The 19,753-nt window shown below is 37.2% G+C and overlaps 1 protein-coding gene across 1 annotated transcript in view; it reads right to left on the minus strand.

Moving 5' to 3' along the window:
- MALRD1 (MAM and LDL receptor class A domain containing 1) overlaps positions 1-19,753 on the minus strand; it is a gene marked incomplete at its 5' end in the record, with an annotated part of 844,763 nt that overhangs the window by 650,808 nt on the left and 174,202 nt on the right. The gene's annotated exons all lie outside the window — the stretch shown is intronic.

Here is a 19,753-nt window from a genome sequence, read left to right on the forward strand (position 1 = left end):
TAGATGATGGCATTTTTAGCAATAAAGTATTTTTTAATTAAGGTATGTACATTGTTTTTTTAGACATAATGCCACTGCATACTTAACAGACTGCAGTATAGTGCAAACATAATTTTTATGTGCACTGGAAAACTAAAGAATTGATTTGCTTTATTGTGATACTTGCTTTGCTGCAGTGGTCTGGAACTGAACCCGCAATATCTCTGAGGCATATTTATAATAAGTCCACTAGATTAACCCTCCTTAAGTTTCTTTTTTTTTGCTAGATTTCATGACCCTCCTGAAAGCTGCATGAAGGAGGACAAAAGTTAACTGAGTATTCTAGTACTCTGTCTTAAGTTCATTGAAGTTGTACTTTATTTGATTAAGCAGAGGTTATTATAAACTTCACATGCATTAATACCATATATACTATTTGAGAACATGATCTCTACTAATAGTATTTCTTTGAGTTTCAGGCTTTTTCATGCATTCAAATGGTTATATGTTTGGAATTATAATCAAATTATATTCATTAGTTATTTAAAACATAAAATAGTCAAGAAATATGTACAAAGGTACCATGAAATAAAAAAGATGTCTATATAAATAAAGTAATGAAATCTTTTAAAGGAGCACCAATGCATAAATAACATCTGGCATTCAAAATTATTGCATTTGAAATAAAAATGATTACATTATTCTACATATGGCTTTAAGGGTCTCCTATAATCTGACCAACAAAGACAGTGTTGGGACTCAATTCTCCATGGGTCTCTCACGTTTCTGCATGTGTTATAAGCTGAGCCATTAACTGCTGCCCCTTTGTTCCAGACCAGCCTTGTTAGGATATTTAAATAGCACTCCATGAAAAACAGAGATAGTGACTCCATCTATAACAGAGGGCAAATTATTACCTTGCATAATATAATAAGGAAATGTCTTCCTCTAAAACAGGTCAGACATATGCTTGAATCCCACTATAAAAGATTTGGGTTCCATAAACTAAGGTTTTCTTAGCTGTGATGCAAAAGCCATTTCATATGTACATCCACCTGGGCTCCTCCATGCTGCTCCTGAGACTCAGGAAACAAGAGGAACTAGGGCAATACTGACACTTAGGCTGTGTGTTATACCATTAATGATATGTTCTTTTGTCTCTGACCCAGGAGCCTCACCTATTCTGCCAGCATCCATGAAACTATGGCAGGCTAACTTGTTAGCTTATAAATAGGGTAAAGTTTCAGACCTTTCACATCTCTCAACACCCACTACATTAAATATTGTGTATAAAGATATAAAATACATAAGTCTTATGTATATAGTACTCACCAATAAGGAGCTTAGAACCTAGTGTGGGAAATTTATAAGCAAATAGGCAATTATAACAACTGAATAACTAACATGTACTCATTCATTCATTCACTCTTCATTCATTTGGCAGACATGTACTGAGTACATGCTATATGTTTGGCACATGCATAGGGTCTTCTAAGAACATGGCAAAGTGAAATGTGGGAAAGAAAGAAAAAAAATCTCTGCCCTCATGGGGTTTAAATAATGTGAGTGAGAAGGGTAGGGACATTAGGGGAGATAGTGAAAAAACAAAAGAATTAAGTAAAATATATATAATTCATTTAATAAGGCAAAGAAGAAAAATAAAGAAATACAGCATTACAGAGAAGGGTTGAAAATTCATAGATGGTGTATCATGGGAGGTGTCATAGAAAAGCTGGCAACTAGGTCAACTCCTGAAGGAGGCAGCTGAGGAAGCAAGGCATGTGACTATATAGGTAAAGATGACTCGATACCGAGGAACAGAAAGGAAAAGAGCATTGAGGCAAGAGCATGCCTCTCATATTCCAGAAATATCAGAGACCATGGTATCTCCAGAAGAGGGAGGGAGGGAGAGGAATAGATGAAATCAGAGCAGTCACTTTAATTTTTTTGGCTTTAATTTTGAGATATTAGAAAAAATTGGGATGCTTTAAGCAGAAGAGTACCAAATTCTGACTTAAACTCATCCCCGTGGCTACTGTACTGAGAAAAGACAAAAGTGGGTGACATCAGCAAGAAAAGAAAAGGGTATTTCAAAATTTCAGATAGGAAATGATAATGGTCTGGAGCAGATGGTAGCAATGAGATAAAAATGAGACGTTCTGATTATATTTTAAAGGTAGACATGATAGAATTAACTGACATCAGTTATGGAGTGTGAGAAAAAGAGATGAATCAGGACTTCGAAGTCTTTGACCTGAGCATTTGAAACAATGGAAATACCATTTATGAAATTAAGAAGACTGTGAAGAAGCAGGTTTTTGGGGGGAGGAAGGAAAGAGGACCTCAGTTTTGGACATGCTATATTTGAGATTCCTATTGGGTATTCAAGTGATCATGTAACAGAAAGCTGGATATATTACTTAGTCTATAGTTCAGGTGAAATATAAATCAGAAAATAACCAAAGTGGCAAGAATAAGACACACAAATAAGAGAAAGATCAAGAGTGGTTCCTAATGTCACGGAGATCAGGTCAAGTAACCATTAAACTATTGGTGTCAAATGCTGTTGATAGGTCCAATGATGACAGAGAAGAGACCAATGGATCTAGATCACTGGTGACTTTGATGAGAACAGTGTCTGCTTGACGGTGACAGCAAGGCCCTGATTGAAGTGAGTTAAAAAGAAATTCTGAAGAGAAAAACTAAAGGCAGTAAATATAATTAATTCTTTTGAGGTGTATATATCCTTTGTAAAGGAAAGGGGGAAAATGATGTGATAGCTGAAGACAAAGTAGGATCAAGAGAAAAAAAATTTTAAGATGTGAGAAATAAAAACATGTTTTTATGCTAATAGAAAAGATATGGCAGAGAGGGAAAAATCACTGGAGCAATGTCAAGCAGGCAAGCAGACGGGTTCTACTTTACAGGAAAAGGGGTGACCATTGTTAGGAGCATGGACAGTTTATCCAGGATGAAGGAGAAAAGAGAGTTTACAGGTGGGTTGAAGGGGCACTGGAACTTATAAAAGTCCTTTTCTGGTTATTCCTATTTTCTTTTTTTTTTTAAGATTTTATTTATTCATTTGAGAGAGAGAGAGAGAGAACACAGCAGGGGGAGAGGCAGAAGGAGAGGGAGAAGCAGACCCCCTGCTGAGCAGGGAGCCCAACATGGGGCTCGATCCCAGGACCTGGAGATCATGACCTGAGTCAAAGGGAGATGCTTAGCCATCTGAGCTGCCCATGTGCCCCTGGTTATTCCTATTTTCTCAGTGAAATAGGATATAAGATCATCAACTGAGGCTAGGGATAGGAATGTGGAATATGGATATTGGAGAAGACAGGAGAAAAATATGCTATTCATTGAGGTAAGTGGGTGAGGGAATGGAGTGGAGAAATACAATGTGATTCCTGGGAAGTACAAGAACAAAAGTAGGGCATCGATCATCAATGTAGTGTGAGGACAGATGACACTGCTTTGTTTTCCTCCCCAGCCACATTCAGCTGTACAGGTAAGGGGGCTGTGCAGTTGAGCTGAGGGTGCTGCACAGATGAGCTGTCTTAGCTGACGGGGCTGAGAGCCACAGTTAATCAGTGCTTTAGTGACTATCAAAGGACAGCAAGGCAGTTGAAGGTCAATATAAAGCAGTCATTCCAATATTAAGACCATGGAATTTAAACTGCATAAGAAGGGAAGTGAGAATACGAAAGGATGAGGGACAGACACTGGAGTGTTGATATGATCAACAGATTGTAGGTACTGGTAACCCTGATATATTGTTGGAACAGTAGAAACAAAGGAAGAGAACTTAAAAAAAAACAGTAAGTAGCTAAAAACAGGAAGACAGTCGCACATTAGTGGTGGAGGGGTTCTAGTTGTTGCTAAGAAAACACATGCTACTTTTCATGCAAAAGGAAGAATGACTCAGAGGGTGGAATCAAGAGTCCAGACAGCAGAAGTAAGAACGGAGATTTTGCAACTTAATCAAAGAACTCCAGCTAAAGTTTTCCAAGCTGAATTTCAAAACTGCTTTGAACCAGCGACTTTTTTTTTTTCCTTCCATTCTCCCTCCCCTTTAGCTAAAATGTCAGTTGTTATCCTGATGCCTGTCTTATGATTTTATGTTAAGAATGTTGGAAGCAGATAACTTCCATCTCTGGGGTGCCAGGGTGGCTCAGTCACTTGAGCATCTGCCTTCAGCTCAGGTCAGGATCCTGGGATCCAGCCCTGTGTTGGTTTCTCTGCTCAGCAGAGAGCCTGCTTCTCCCTCTCCCTCTCCCTGCCATTCCCCCTGCTTGTGCACGCTCTCTGTCAAATGAATAAATAAAATCTAAAAAAAAAACAAAACACTTCTATCTTTAATTTCACAGGTCAACAGAGGGAAGGAATTGTACCCAGGAGATGTGCCACATCTAAACCTGATTAGATAATTTAGGTGATGATCTCTAGATTTCCAAAGAGACTACACTTAATTGAGCATTTAGACTTTTTATTGTGGCTATAATGGAGTGAGATCCTCGGAAATCATGGGAAAAGGTGAATGCATTTACCACATGAGAGAAATCACAGGAACCAAAGATTAAATTATAGTAAGCAGAATTTTAACACGGCCCTCATGGTCTCCAACCCCTGGTGTTATAACTTTATCAGGTTATGTTACATGGCAAAGGAGTTTTGCCAATATAACTAAGATTACTAATCAGTTGACCTTAAGATATAAAGATATCTGGTTATGCCTAACTTAATCAATGAAGTATAGTAATAACTACTATTATTAACATGTACTCATTAATGAAATTTCACAATACGAAATTATGAGATCCTGATGAGCCTGAGTTAACTTATATTTCCATGTATATATTTATATAGAAATAAATATATGTTTACATAGAAATTATACAGAAATATGTTTATATAGAAATTATATAGAAATAAAGAGAATAAATACATATATTACATAATATATATATATATATTTATTTTATTTGGAAGTCTATAAAAATTTGAGAGGTGGTGGCATCACCAAGATGGTGACATAGGTCATTCCTGACTTTACTCCCCCTCAGAAGAACAACGACTCATGAACAAGACACAACTGAAAAAATCCTAGAACACAGGGATGACACTGATACATCCCCTGAACCACAGAGACCAAGACAGACTGCATTAGAAAGGTAAAAGAAGCAACTACACACTACTTTGCCCCTCTCCCTGACAGTAGCAACACCACATGAAAAGGTCTTCCCTGGGCCCCTAGTGCCTCCAAAAAGAAAAGAGAATACAAGGGGACAATTAGTACCACCCCTCACCAAGCACTACATATTACTTTATGAGAGCCCCTACTCTGGTCTTGCCGTGTGAGAACTGCAGGGGAAACTATGGGCCTCAACCACTTGGAATTTGACTGTGACAATGAAGGTGGAGTAGCTTGCAACAACCAACACACAGCTCTTGGCGATGGAGTTCACGACTACAGCATCCCAAGTGAATAATAATCCAAGTAGTGGCCCCCACCAGCAGCTTTGCTCATCAACAGAACCAAGTCTGAGACAAATTGATCAGAGAACTCACTAAAGTGCAGATCTGCTTGATTTGGATCCTCACACAAGGAGTTCTGCTGACCCTAGAACCTGGTTTGCCTGTGCTGAAGCAAGGAGTCATGACCCCACCTGCTGGGGAGAGTCTTTTGGCTCCATCTGGCCAGGGGGCACAGACAAGAATACCTAGAAGTATTGCTCAGTAATACTTCAACCAAGAGGTGGGTGGGTGGAGCTGACAGCTCCAGAGCAAAGCCAGTACAGGGTATGAAGAATTCCCCTGCTATACCCAGGCAGGGGAATTAATTCATAGCCAAGGCTGAGGGTAGCTCTTGGCCCCTACTGACTGGAAAGACAGAAAAGCAGAGAAGCCTGGAGCAGCCCCTCCCCATCCCATTCAGAAAAGGGAACTGAGACATCCCCACCACTGCAGATAGCATCTCTCAGCCCCAACTTGACCAGAAGAGCTGGTGAAAACACCTGGAGATACAAAAAGTTAGCAACGCTGTAGCCAAGAGACAGAAAGGCAGATGAAACTGTGAGCAGAGCAAAGCCAGTGGCTCTATTTGGCCAGGGAACTTGGGATACAGGTCAGGGTGAGTTAAGACAACATACAAAGAGCTTTACTGCCTTTAGAGGTGCTTCTCCCACTGCTCCCAGGCAGAGAAACTAATTCATAACCCTAATCATTGCTAATATAGCCTTCAGCCTGTGCAACCAGGGAACCTAACAAGAGCACACAGGAAGTTGCTGTGTAGGCCATCCGAAAGCTCTGCTAGCTGCACTTGAAAAGAGAACAGCCCATGGCTTTCTACATCTGCTGAGCAAACTGTTGGACTCACATGATGAAAAATTCAATGTGCACTCTCACACTGATTCAGGTACCCCTAGGTACCCTGGGCCCTATCCTGCTGTCTTCCTAGTGAAGGGAAATGAATTCACAGCCCTGTCTACTATTGAATATGACTTTTCCAAACAAAAGATGAGAGAGTTCATTACCACTAGACCTGCCTTATAAGAAAGACTAAGGGAATTCTCTGAGTAAAAGAATATAAACCTTATAAAAACATAAAAAGAAAGCATAAAACTCACTGGTAATGGTAAACAGACAAATTTAGATTCTGTAATATGGTGATGATGGTACATAATTCACTTACAACTCTAGTTTAAAAGTTAAAATAAGTGTAGTACAAATACGATAAGTACAATAATTATTATTAGTTACACATACAAAACTATGTAAATTGTATCAGAAATTACCTCAAATATGAGGGGGAGAAGAGGTAGAAGTGACAATTTTAGGAATTCTATGAAGTAAAGTTATCACTTAAAATAGGGTTTATAATTTTAAGATGTTTTATGTAAGCCTCATGAAAACTACAAAGAAAAAACTTGCAGCAATTACACAAAAGAATAGGAAAAGAAGGCAAAGCATACTAACACCAAAAGACATTAAAACACAAAAAGAAAACATGGAACAATACATCTACAAAACAATGAGAAAACAATTTTTAAAGGGCAAAAATAAGTCCTTACCTATCAATAATTACTTTAAATGTAAATGAAATAAATTCTTCAATCAAAAGAGACAGAGAAAATGGAGCAAATAATCCTAAAATTTGTTTGGAACCAGAAAAGACCCCGAATAGCCAGGGGAATGTTGAAAAAGAAAAGCAAAGCTGGTGGCATCATAATTCCAGACTTCAAGCTCTATTACAAAGCTGTCATCATCAAGACAGTATGGTACTGGCACAAAAACAGACACATAGATCAATGGAACAGAATAGAGAGCCCAGAAATGGACCCTTAACTCTACGGTCAACTCATCTTCAACAAAGCAGGAAAGAATGTCCAAAGCAGGAAAGAATGACTATAAAAAAGTCTCTTCAACAAATGGTGTTGGGAAAATTGGACAGCCACATGCAGAAGAATGAAACCGGACCATTTCCTTACACCACATACAAAAATAGACTCCAAATAGTTGAAAGACCTCAATGTAAGACAGGAGTCCATCAAAATCCTAAAGGAGAACTCAGGCAGCAACCCTCTTCGACCTCAGCTGCAGCAACTTCTTCCTAGAAACATCGCCAAAGGCAAGGGAAGCAAAGGCAAAAATGAACTATTGGGACTTCATCAAGATAAAAAGCTTTTGCACAGCAAAAGAAACAGTCCACAAAACCAAAAGAACTGACAGAATGGGGAAAGATATTTGCAAATGACATATCAGATAAAGGGCTAGTATCCAAAATCTATAAAGAACTTATGAAACTCAACACCCAAAGAACAAATGATCCAATCAAGAAATGGGCAGAAGACATGAACAGACATTTTTCCAAAGAAGACATCCAAACGGTCAACAGACACATGAAAAAGTGCTCAACATCGCTCGGCGTCAGGGAAATCCAAATCAAAACCTCAATGAGATACCACCTCACACCAGTCAGAATGGCTAAAATTAACAAGTCAGGAAACGACAGATGTTGGCGGGGATGCAGAGAAAGGGGAATCCTCCTACACTGTTGGTGGGAATGCAAGCTGGTGCAGCCACTCTGGAAAACAGTATGGAGGCTCCTCAAAAAGTTGAAAATAGAACTACCCTATGACCCAGCAATTGCACTATTGGGTATTTACCCTAAAGATACAAATGTAGTGATCCAAAGGGGTATGTACACCCCAATGTTTATAGCAGCAATGTTCACAATAGCCAAACTATGGAAAGAGCCAAGATGTCCATTGACAGATGAATGGATAAAGAAGATGTGGTATGTGTGTACACACACACACACACACACACACACACACACACACAAAGGAATATTATGCAGCCATCAAAAGGAATGAAATCTTGCCATTTGCAATGACATGGATGGAACTGGAGGGTATTATGCTGAGTGAAATAAGTCAATCAGAGAAAGACATGTATCATATGACCTCACTGATATGAGGAATTCTTAATCTCAGGAAGCAAACTGAGGGTTGCTGGAGTGATGGGGGTTGGGAGGGATGAGGTGGCCGGGCGATAGACATTCGGGAGGGTATGTGCTACAGTAAGCGCTGTGAATTGTGTAAGACTGTTCAATAACAGACCTGTACCTCTGAAACAAACAACACATTATATGTTAAAAAAAAAAAGAAGAAGAAGAAGAAGAAGATAGCAGGAAGGGAAGAATGAAGGGGGGGAAATTGGAGGGGGAGATGAACCATGAGAGACTATGGACTCTGAAAAACAAACTGAGGGTTCTAGAGGGGAGGGGGCATGGGGGTATGGGTTAGCCTGGTGACGGGTATTAAAGACGCATGTAGTGCAAAAAAAAACACAAAAAACAAAAAGAGACAGAATGGCTGAATGGATTAAAGAAAAAAAAAAGACCTAATACTTTAGCCTCAAAGACACACATAGACTAAGAGTGAAGGGAAGGGAAAATATATTTCAAGAAAATGGTAATCAAAAAAAAAAGCAGGTATAGCTGCACTTATATCAAACCAAGAGACTTTAAAATTGTAAAAAAAAAAAAAAGAAAGAGACAGAAAAGGTCATTACTTAATGATACAGGGGTCACTACATCAATAAGATGTAACAATTGTAGATATTTATAGACCCAACATCAAAGCATCTGAATAAATGAAGCAAAAACTAACAGAGATAAAAGAAGAAATAAATACTAATACAATGACAGTTGAAGACTTTAACACCATACTCTCAGCAATGGACAGATCATCCAGAGAATCAATGAGTTAATAGCAGATTTGAACAACACTAGAGGCCCAATGGACCTAACAGTAATATACAAAACATTCTGTGCAGCAACAGAATTCATTCTTCTCAAGTGCACATGGAACATTTCTAGCATAGAATATATGGTAGGCCATAAAACAGGTCTTAGCAAATTCAAGAAGAATGAAATCATATCAAATATCTTCTCTGACCACAAGGGTGTGAAAATAGTAATCAAAAATAAGGAAAACAGGAAAATTCTGAATACATAGAAATTAAATAACACATTCCTGAACAACCAATGAATCAAAGAAAAAAATTAAAGGGAAATAAAAGTTCCTTGAGACAAATGAAAATGGAAACATAACAGAAATTAAGGGATGGAGCAAAAGCAGTTCTAAGAGGAAAGTCCATAGCAATAAATACCTCCATTAAGAGGCAAGAAAGATCCCAAATAAATAACCTAGCTCCATCCTTAATAAAATAGAAAAAGCACAAATTGAGTCCAAAGTTAGCAGAGAAAAAGGAAACAATACTAGAGCAGAAATAAATGAAATGGAGAAATGAAAAACAATAGAAAAAATTAACCAAACTAAGAGTTGGTTCTCTGAAAAGATAAACAAATTGACAAAATTTTAACAGGTTAAAAAAAAAAAAGGACTCAATTTACAAAAGTATAAATGGAAAAGGAGACATCACAATGGATAACACAAAAGTACAAAAAAACAATGAAAGGCTACGACAAACAACTATACACCAGCAAACTGGACAACTGAGAAGAAATGAAAACATTCTTTGAAATACACAACTTATTAAAATTGAATTGGGAAGAAATAGAAAATCTGCCTAGACTAATAACTAGTAAGGAAATTGAATCAGTAATTTAAAAAAAAAAAAGTCCCAATGAAGAAAAGCCTAGAACCAGATGGCTTCACTGGTGAATTTTACCAAATTTTTAAGAATTAACACACCAATCTTCTCAAACTTTTCCAAAAAATCAAAAGCAGAGAATACTCCCAAATAAACATTATGAGGTTTGCATTATCTTGATACCCAAAGCCAGATGAGAATCCTACAAGAAAAAATAACTATAGCAATATCCCTGATTATAAATGCAAACATTTGCATCAAAATATTAGCAAAAAATTCAGCAGCCTATTGAAAGGATCATTCACCATAATCAACTGGGATTTATCTCTGGGATGAAAGGATGGTTCAAAATATGGAAATGGATCAGTGCGATACATCACATTAATAGAATGAAAGAAAAGAATCCTAGGATCATCTCAATAGACACAGAAAAAGCATGTGACAAAATCCAAAAGCCATTCATGATAAAAACAGTTAACAAATGAGGTATGGAAGTAACATATCACCATATATGACAAGCCCACAATTAACATGACAATGGTGTAAGCTTGAAAGCTTTTCCTCCAAGATCAGGAACTAGATAAGGTGCCCACTCTCACGATTCCCACTCAATATAGTACTAAAAGTACTAACTAGAGCAATCAGTCAACAAGAAGGAAAGGCATTAGAATTCAAAGGGTAGAAGTAAAATGGTCTCTAATTGCAGATGACATGTTTCTATATAGAGAAAATCCTAAATACTCAACCAAAAAACTGTTAAAACTAATTAACAAATTCAGTAAAGTTGCAGGATACAAAATTAACTTAGAGAAGTCAAGAGTTTCTATGCTCTAACAAGTTTCCTGAAATGGAAATAAACTGATCCCATTTACAATGGCATTGAAAACTAAAATACTTACAAATAAATTTAACTAAGGAAGTGAAAGATTTCTAACAACTGTGAGATAATGATGAAAACAACTGAAGAAGACACAAATAAATGGAAAGGTATCCATGTTTGTGGACTAGAAGAATATTATTAAAATGTCAATACTACCAAAAGTCATCTATATATTCAATGCAATCCCTATCGAGATTCCAGTGACTTTTTATTTTTTAGCAAAAGTAGAAAAAAAGACTCCTAAAATATATATGGAACCAAGAAAGACCCCAAATAAGCAGAGAAAGCCTGACAAAGAACAAAGCAGGAGGCATCATACGTCCTGATTTTAACCTATACTATAAAGCCATAATCACCAGACCAGTATGGTACTGGCAAAGAAGCAAAGAGACCAAAGGAATAAGGAAACCAGAAACAAACCCAAGCAAATATGGTCAACTAATATTTGACAAGGAAGCCAAGAATGCTCAATGAAGAACTGTCTCTTCAACAAATGATGCTGGAGCAATTGGATAAAAGAATGAAACTGGACCCATATCTTACACCACTCACAAAATTTAACTCAAAATTAAATGAAGGCTTAACTGTGAAATCTGAAACCATGAAATTCCTACAAGAAAAACTCAGGAAAAAGCTCCTTGACATTGGTCTTGGTAATAACATTTTAGAAATCACACCTCAAGCATAAGCAAAAAATAAACAAGTAGGACTACATCAAACTAAAAAGCTTCTGCACACCTGAGGAAACCATCAACAAAGTAAAAAGACAACCTACGGAATGGGAAAAAAGATTTACAAACCATGTATCTGATAAGGGGTTAATATGCAAACCACATAAATTCAATGGCAGAAAAGCCACTCAATTTAAAAATGAGCAAATAACCTAATAAATATTTTTCAAAAAAAAGAAATACAGATGGGCAACAGGTATTTGAAAAGATGTTCAACACCTCTAGTCATTAGGGAAATGCAAATTAAAACCACAGTGAGTTACCACCTCATACCTGTTAGAATGGCCATCATCAAAAAGACAAAAGATAACAAATGCTGGCATGGATGTAGAGGAAAGAGAACCCTTGCGCACTGTTGGAAGGATTGTAAACTGGTACAGCCACTGTGAAAAACAGAATGAAGGTTCCTCAAAAAATTAAAAATAGAACTAGATATAATCCCTGGGAATATATCCAAAGGCAATGAAAACACCAACTAGAAGGGATAAATGAACTCCCCTATACATAGCAGCATCATTTATAATAGTCAAAACAGGGAAACAACTTAAATGTCCAATGATGGATGAATGGATAGAGAAGCTGTGGTATATACAGTTGACCCCCTGAACAATGTAGGGGTTAGAGGTGCTGACACCCCACACAGTTGAAAATCTGCATATAAATTTTGATTCTCCAAAAACTTAATAGCCTACCATTGACCGGAAGCCTTACTGATAGCATCAACAGTCAATAAATACATACTTTGTATATTGTATTCTTACAATTAAACTAGAGAAAGGAACACTATGATGTGTACCTTAAACTTCACACAGTGATGTATGGCAACTCTCTCTCAATAAAACTGGAAGAAAATATTATGAAAAAAAGACACAATTTTCACTTGCCTTTTTGAAATATTTGTAGTAGCCTATTGACTCCTTTCCTGAAAGACCCTAGAGGTATATATAGTATTCCAAGCTGGGAGTCATTAATCCAGTAAGTGAAAAAAAAAAAAAAATGTGCTTTCCTTTTTTTCACTTTCAGAGTCATTAGTATTACCCAAGAATCTTCCGTTTCCTCATTATTCCCAGTTTCTAAAGCACAATTTCCACAATGATCACCACCACACCTCCCCACCTTGCAGGGTCTACCTCTATATAGTCCACCTTTCCTCTGTTAAAACTGTCTGGGTTCCCAGCTGAGGCCTTTCTCTGCTTATGCACTAGATCACATCCTCTCTTGGCTATTCAACTGCATCTCTCCAGAAAATGCTCCCCCTTTCTTACATCACACACTATCCCTCTCTATTCTACTTTGTCCACAAGCCTATAGAAACATGCTGTTCAACTCTCTTGACTCCATTTCATAGAACAGCCACCAACTCATTTCTCAGTTCTCCCTTCTGATGTCTTAGAAAGAGGTCAATGAGAGTTATCTTTCCAATTTTCTCTTGAGCTCCCTCCAATCAGGCTTTACTCTTATTAAGATCCACAATTACTTCAAATGTTATATCCAAAGTCAATTCTCAGTCCTCATCTTGATCTATCAGCAATATGTGGCAGTTAACCATGTTTCCCACCCTCCTGAAACACTGAGTACTTGCCTTCCAAGACAGTAAAATTTCTGAATTTCCCTCCTTCTTCGGTAGTTATTCCTTTCTTCATCTTCTCTGCTGGTTCTTTCTTTTATCCTTGCTTCTAGATCTTTTATCCTCACTACTTTAGAGAACTCTTCCAGTCTCAGGATTTAAATGCCATCTGTATGCTGATGTCTTACGAATTTGTATCACCAGCCTGAACCTCTTCCTTGAACTACAGATTCATATATCTAATTCTCTATTAGACATATTTACCTGAATATCTAATTGGCATCTCAAATATCATACAACCAGGAGTGAGCTCCTGAGCTTTCCTTCAAACACGTTCTTCTTGTAGTTTTCCCAGGTCAGAAATGGCACCACTACTGTTCCAGTTTCTACAAGCAAAGACCTTGGACTCTTTAACCCACTCTTCTTCTCTTCCCCCATATCCAATCAATAAATCCCTTTTCTTCCTATTTCAGAATTCATCCAGAACCTTCCCATTTCCCACCACCTCCCCTGCATCCCCCTGGTTCAAAGCACCGTGATTTCTTCCCTCGATTTTAGAAAACCCTCCTAATTGGTCTTCCCGCTTCTCATCTTGCCCCTGATAGTCATTAGTTGGCAGCTTTCCTGGGCCCTGTCAGAAACCTTGGTGTTACCAGAAGCTGGCCTGGCAATAATGGCAGGGCTGCAGTGCTGTTCTGTTGAACACAAAGATTTTCACATATCATGAACCTCGAGGACATTGTGTCAACTGAGAAAAACCAGACAAAAGGGGACTAGTCTGTAATCATTTTGAGCACAGGCAAAAGGATCACTGTGTAGGGACGCCTGGGTGGCTCAGTCAGTTGAGCATCTGACTCTTGATTTCGGCTCAGGTCATAATCTCATGGGTTGTGGGATCGAGCCCCACATTAGGCTCCACACTCAGTGGGGAGTCTGCTTGAAGATTCTCTCCTTCTGCCCCTCCCTCCACTCACACGCACACGCTCCTGAGCATGCACTCTCTCACACAAATCTTGGAAAAAAAAAGATCACTGTGTAAACTCAAAAATTGTGCAAATATCCTAGCTAACATGAGTTAACTGTTGCAGCTTTAACAATTACAATATTAATTCCATTTTTCTCACTTTTCAAATAAAATTTATTTAGATACACAATCATAGAATTATCCTGATCTTGTAAACACCCAATCCAGAAAATTCCAGCTTCCTTACATCCTCCTGCAAATCACCCAACACAAGCCCAAACGCTGTAACAAGTTCCTCCTAAGACTTTTTTGCTAGATGCCTCACAGATCCCCCTGGTAAGCCATTTTCCTTATTCACCAAGTATCAATAAACCCAACTTTGTCACAGGCATTTTACTGGTGGTCTCTGACACACATTAATATCCTCCTATTTCCCCTACAGCAAGCATGGTAATCCTGTTAAGTCAAATCCTGTAAATCCTCTGATCAAAATATTCCAGTACCTCCCCCTCACACCCATTTAAAAGCCAGCGCCCCCTTACAATGACTCCTAAGGTCTGAGCTGAATGACTGTGAACCTTGGTTGCATGTTACAATCACATGAGGGGGCCTGGGTTCCACCTCCCAGTGATTGTAACTTAATTGGTCATGGCATCCAGAGTTTTAGAAGCTCTCCAGGTAGCTTCTCAAAAGAAGCCAAGATTGAGGACCACAGCTCTGGATGGGCTGCTTATTCCTTTCACCTCATCTCCTATTACTTTTTCCCATAAACACTTTCTTCCAGCCACACTGATCCCCTTGTTATTGCTCAAACTCACCAACTATGCTCCTGTTTCAATTCCTTCTTTATGCCTGGAACAGTTTTATCTAAAATATCCTCAGGCCTCCTTTCCTTACCTTCTAAAGTCTTTGCTTTAAATCACTTCATCACTGAGACCTGCTAGGACCACCATATTTAAACTTGCAAAGTCCTCTGCCAACCACATCATCTCCCCATTACCCTTACCCTGCCTTGTTTTTCTTCTTCAGCATAGATGCCCTTTACAAGTATGTAATTTACTCATTTATTATAGGTTGAGTCTCTCCCCAATTAGGAAGCAAGCTTCAAGAACACAGGAATGTCTGCCTGTTTGCTCACTGTGGGATCTCAGATCATGTATAGCATATAGCAGGCACTCAATACACACTTGTCATGAGCACTAGTGACCCTCCTTTCTCCAATATGAAATCTCCCTTCTCATCTTCCCCAAATTCTTGGTTCTATTAAAAGTTAAACCTATTTAGTTGGCACCGCAAAACAATCTTATTTAATAATCCATCCACTCTTAATTTTCTTCCCAAAGGCTTATCTTTCCTCACATTACTTGAATTGTGAGTTTCTCCTTACAGTTTGGTATTTGACCCTTTATACTTCCTTATTTATATTTACATTTAATAACCTCTCTACTTTGAGGAGAGGAGACTTCATCTTTCATACTTCAGCTAGAATGGAAAACTTTAAGCGGTGCTGCCATGCCAAAGTTTTAGTTAAAAACACTGGATCTTACTCTATACTCTCATCCAAGTAAATCCAGCACAGTACTAAAGCTTCAATTATTTATGTCAATAAAACCAAAAATTGTTTCTCTAACACGCTGTTCCCTTATTAGTGTCAAAACTCCAAAAATCAGAAAATAATAATCTCCTCCCTCCTTTCTGCTCCCTCTCTCTCATTCTATATCTTAAAAGTCAAGATATAAAAACTAAGGAGTATTACTTAAAACATCCCTTTTCCCTTTCTTCCAAAACTCAGTCAAGTGTTTCTTTATTCTACTTAATAAAACTTTATTATGACCTATCTCTACATGTCACTTCTGTTCATGATAATCTCTTACCTTTCCTCTTAAAGCCTCCCAACTGAAACCATTATTTCCATACTTTCCCCTTCAATTCATTCTACACAGTGCAGCCAAGTATAAACATTTAAAGACCTTTAATTTCCAACTTGATCATGCAACTGCATAAAAATCCTTAAATGGCTTTCCTATTATTTAGTGTAATAATCCTTACCATGGTTAAACTAATACTCAACAATCTCTGTGCTTCTCTTGCATTTATGCTCAAACTACCTCTATTATCACAGTTTCTTTAATAAATCAAGATTTTCCTCCTCACTCATTTTAATGTTTTACTACAGTCCATTTCTTCTGTTTGGAACCCCCCATTTATGTTCACTTAGCTATTCAAATTCATTCTATCACCATCCTTTTAAAAGTTAATGAGACTCATAGTCAATGGATCTTGACAAAGGACTAGACAACACAATGAAAGAAAAAGACAGTATTTTCAACAAATGATAATGAACTGGACACCGTATGCAAAAAAATTAAGTCCAGACACAGACTTCACACCCTTCACAAATATAAACTCAAAATAGATCACAGTTCTAAATATAAAATGCAAAACTGTGAAACTTCTAGAAGATAATGTAGGAGAAAATGTAGGTAACCTCGGGCGATGATTTTTTTAGATACAACACCAAAACACAACCCATGAAAGAAATAACTGATACACTGGACTTCATTAAAATTAAAATTTTCTGCTCTGTGAAAGACAATGTCAAGAGAGTAAGAAGACAAAGCACAGACTGGGAGGAAATATTTACAAAAGACCCACCTGATAAAGAACTGTTATCCCAAATACGTAAAAACAAACTACCTGATTAAAAAATGGGCCAAAGACCTGAAGAAACACTTCATCAAAAAAGATATACATATAGCAAAAAGCATATGAAAAGATGCGTCACATCATATGTCATAAAGGAAATGCAAATTAAAGCAAGATACCACTAGACATCTATTAGAATGGCTAAAATCCAGAACACTGACACCAAATGATGGTAAGGATGTGGAGCAATAGGAACTCTCTCATTCATTGCTGGTGAAAATACAAAATGGTATAGCCATTTTGGAAGACATTTTGGCAGTTTTTTATAAAGCAAAATGTATACTTATAATATGATCCAGCAATGATGCTCCTTGGAATTTACTCAGAAGAATTAAAAGCTTATGTCCACACAAAAACCAGCACATGGATGTGTACAGCAGCTTTATTCATACGGAATACTGAACAATGTAATATTATTCAACACTACAAAGTAACAAACTTGTAATCCATGAAAAAACATGGAGAAAGCTTAAATGCATATTACTAAGTGAAAAAAGAAACAATCTGAAAATGTTATGTACTATAGGATTCCAACTATATGACATTCTAGAAAAGGCAATGAAGACTATGTAGATAGTGAAAAGATCAGGGGTTGCCAATAGTTGGAGGCAAGGGAGGGATGAACAGTCAGAGCACAGAAGATTTTTAGGGCAGTGAAAATACTCTGTATGATACCATAATGATGGATACATGTTGTTGAACATTTGTCCAAAGCTATACAATGTACAACATCAAGAATGAACCCTGAGGTATAGCATGGACTCTGGATGATTATGATGTGTCAAAGTAGGTTCATCAGTTGTAACAAATGCCCCACTCTAGTTAGGGATGTTGATAATGGGGAAATTGTGCATGTGTCAGGACAGGGGTTGTATAGGAAATCTCTGTACCTTCCCCTCAATTTTGCTGTGAACCTAAAACTGCTATAAAAAACTCTTAAAAAAAAAAAAAAAGGTTAGTGCATTTTTAAATCCTGCTATCTCCACACTAGTGCTAATCAGAGTCAGTCTATAACTTTCACAGGCCACTCTGTAAATCTTACATAGGTTCATCAAGATTGGAATTATGTACATATGGGTGTAATGTAGTTCTCCCCACTAGACTGTAATCTCTATGAAGGCAGGAACCACGTATGTCTTGTTCACTCTGTAAACAGCTATAGAGTCAATTACAGTGCTTGATAAGTATTTATTTAATGAATGAAGTGACCCTGAGGACAAATGTTATGTAACACCTGCTTCCTATTATTATCCTATCCCTCCAGGCACTCCTATACCATAGTGATATAAAATTACCTCCCCAAGTAGACCCTAGCTAGCCAATCTGCCTCTCTCTCACTTTTAGCAACAACTCATTTCTGCAACTGAAAACTGTGCTTCCAGCCAACTTTCCATGAACTATATGGAATTTCCAAATGAAGTCAAGAAATGTCTTTATTCCCAAAGTTTTCATTAATGCCCCTCTTGTGCTCCTTACCTTAGACTCTTCTAAAGAATCCAATCTAGACCATCCTTTATTGGCAATGGAGCAAAAACAGCTTGTTCTATTCATTACAATATTGTATTTTTTATCCTCTCACCTAAACTGTAAACTACTCCACAGCAGGGCAAATATATTAACATCTTTGCATCCTCTGCAGTTTCTTTTAGCAGGTATTAAACAATTATTAACAACTATATTTGATGGGCAACAGATTATTATGGCTTCTTATATGCACATATGTTTAGATTCTCTCACTAGATTATTTTTTCCCTAAAGGAAAAACTCCTTTCTACGTCTACCATACAAACCTAGCAAAATGCTGAATATGTTAAAACACTCTTGAAATACAGTCACTGGAAATTAAGAAATACTAACCTATTTAAAACCCTTCCTTTTAAATGCCCATGGGTGTGAAGAGGTTTACAATTTGTAAGAACCTTACAAATTCACTTGCCCTGGAAGACTTAGTGAAATGAAAATCAACCCTAAGATCCACTTTGCACTCTCTCCTCTACCCTAAAGTAATTGTGAAAAAGAGCCATGCCATTCATTCTCTTTATGCCTCACTTAAACTGTAAATTAGTTAATACACATAAGTACATTGCAGAGAAATGTACAAAATAAGAAAGGTACAAAATAAGTGCTTTATGACTGTGTTGGTATTTATATTGTTATCATATGGTATCTTTAGGCATCTTTAAATCTATACCCCAGGTATAGATTTCAGGTATTTTTAAATCTTTATCCCAAGCAGAGAGGTTTATATCAACACTGGAAGGAAATGTAAATTTCAGTATCTACATGGTAAAGTTCTGTAAGGCAAGGAGAAATGGGTTGCTAAGAAAACCTGGTGTCGAATAGGGGAGGATCTTCTTATACTCTTCTTATACTTCTCATCACATACATTGCTAGTATGAAAATAGAAACAAAATCGACAAGAGCAGTACTTATGGGAGAAAAGAGAAGGACTCAGAAGTTCTGACATACAAAAAAAAAATTGCCACTTAGAGTTCTAATTCATAATTTCTAGAGTGAAGAACAACGATCTTGCAGAAAAATAAAATCCAAACGAGCTCAAAGTAATGACACAGAAAAAAAATCTACTCTCTCCATAGACAGCCTTAATAATATAATTTATTGAAATTTAATCTTACATAATCATAGAAAAATACTTTCTTATTAAATACAAATATTATTCTCAAAAGAATCTTCAACTGAGAAAAATCCTTTATTTTTTGTCTTGACTCTTTATTATGTATTTTGTTATCTATTTTATTTTTTTATCTCTACTGTCCTGATTTTCTCTCATCTAGCAACATAATTAT

Source organism: Callorhinus ursinus, unplaced genomic scaffold (assembly GCF_003265705.2).
Source record: "Callorhinus ursinus isolate GAN/ISIS: 27379988/994484 unplaced genomic scaffold, GSC_fseal_2.0 scaffold63, whole genome shotgun sequence".
Lineage (NCBI taxonomy): Eukaryota > Metazoa > Chordata > Mammalia > Carnivora > Otariidae > Callorhinus > Callorhinus ursinus.